Consider the following 2,104-nt stretch of genomic DNA (forward strand, 5'->3'; position numbering starts at 1 on the left):
GAGATGAAGCCTCCATTTAAATGTCTACAAAGCAACAGGTAGGGAAGTTCAAAAACATGTATGTCAGATGACCAATTAACTAAAGAAAATGAGGCTATTCACACGAGCAGCCCAACTCAGGTTAGGGCAGATCACTGGTCCATCTAGCTCAGTATTATCTACACTGACTGGTAGCAGCTTCCCAAAGGTTCAAGCAAGAGTCTTTTCCAACCCTACCTGGAGATGCTGCCAGGGATTGAACCTGGGGCCTTCTGCATGCTAAGCAGATGCTCTACCACTAAGCTACCCAGCAAACACTTGTGCTCCTTAGAATGCCATACTCACTCAGAGCTCTCAATGACACAAAATGATGAAAGAAGTGAGGTTCAAGCTGTTGGAGATGGACTTCCAGTGCATTGACCTTTTGCACCAACTGTCCTAGTGACCACTAGGGGCATTGGGAGTAGAGACAGTGAGTGAGGGTCTCCCTATCTGTCCCTACTCTATGACCCCTGGACTGACTCTGCAGCACTTCCTGTGCTGAGCCACAATCCTTCCATTCCTTTCCTCCTAGATAGCAGATGGAAACATCTCTCTCTCTCCTTACCTATCCGTTATGTAGTCCTTTAGATTAGATATAGGTCTTTTCTATCTAAGTGTAATTTAACCAATAAACATTTAGTATTCAGTTATACAAGGATCTCTAAATAGCTGCAATAACTAAATCATCCTCTGCTACCCACTCTGTAACTGGAGTGTATGTGCTCATTCCTTAAAGCTCTGCTGTTTTACCTATTGAGGGTAAAAATTGACAATCTCTAACACAAACATGTCACCAAAAGGTCTTTCAGTGGTTTCTGACTGTGCAGAGATAAGTGCAAGGTAGGCTGGTGTTGAAAAATATTTTCAAGGCAGAGTTGCAAGGTAGTAGTTGCCCAGGGGTGCTACTTGCCCAGAGGTCATTTTTTAAATAAAGTAGTAGAGAAGACAAACATTTTGATTGCTGAAAGGCAGCAAAGAGATGGACGCTTCAGTATTTGGTGGTGTAGGCTTTATTGGAAATGAATTATGCATATATTTATCTGGATGATGTCAGGGATTGCCTTCTATTTATTTTTCCGTCTTTCTTTTTCTTCAAATGGCATGGGTTATTTAACTATGTTTTTTTCCTATAGTGTATGCCAAAGGTTTCTTTTTAATTCAAAAATTACCACAGCTATCTTCATGGGAACAAGAGGTTGCTGGAGAGGCCAGGGACAACCACTTCAGAGGAGGGAATTATTAACGATCCTTATCTTCTGGAATTTGAGTAGATTTTGGTTGGTGATCTTTATTGAACAGTATTTACCTCTTTACTGATGTTCTTGCCCTCTATCTCCTCCAGCACTTTGTGTTATATGCTCTGTTCTGCTTGAATCATCTTGAAAGTGGGAGTTGGGCAGCCAGAATGGAAACACAAGGGAATATAGTTATGGTCAGCAGCGTGAGAAGACATGTGCTTAAAGTGCTGGATAGTAATCACAGGAGATTGTTTGGTGTTGGGGTTTTTTGTGGGGGTTTTTTTGTAATTACTACTGTTTTTAGTTCCCAGTTCCCTCCTGAATTTCTAGGGAGGTGGGTGAGGCTAGCTACAAAAACTGATATACAGCATGAATCTGGAGATGGTTTTAAATTTTAATTCAGTGTTTATGGGCATTTGCCATTTGGATCGCTGATAACAAAACCAGCTCTTTTTATCTGCTATTTGTCTCTGCAAAAACCTCAGCTTTAGTACCTTTGCTAGTGTGTACACACTCTGCATATCCGATGGCAAACCATTATATCAAGAATAATTTGAGTTTGTCCTATTTAGCTAGCCTATAAACTGATTTGTCTTAGGTTTCAGTTGACCTGAGAGAACCTTAGTATAGTCAGCAGAAATTATGCTTGGCTGGAGTAGCATGTCCATTTTTAATCTTACGAGGGCTTTAGGTCAAGGATGTATTCAGTGATCCCAAACTGAGGGGCAAATTGTGGTCAGTAGAACGACTGTAGTAGCTTTCCAGAGGTCCCAGGAGCAGGATGACATCTGTTCCCAGACAGGTTTATGGAGCTTCTAAGTCACTGTGTACATAATGGAACTAGA

General features: G+C 41.3%; 1 non-coding gene across 1 annotated transcript; it reads right to left on the minus strand.

Annotated features, from left to right (window-relative positions):
* Positions 1-220: 220 nt before the first annotated feature.
* Positions 221-288, minus strand: TRNAA-AGC (transfer RNA alanine (anticodon AGC)). The gene has a single exon. It is a non-coding gene; the product is annotated as a tRNA-Ala (tRNA).
* Positions 289-2,104: the final 1,816 nt, after the last annotated feature.

This window comes from Hemicordylus capensis, chromosome 1 (assembly GCF_027244095.1).
Source record: "Hemicordylus capensis ecotype Gifberg chromosome 1, rHemCap1.1.pri, whole genome shotgun sequence".
Taxonomy (NCBI): Eukaryota; Metazoa; Chordata; class Lepidosauria; order Squamata; family Cordylidae; genus Hemicordylus; species Hemicordylus capensis.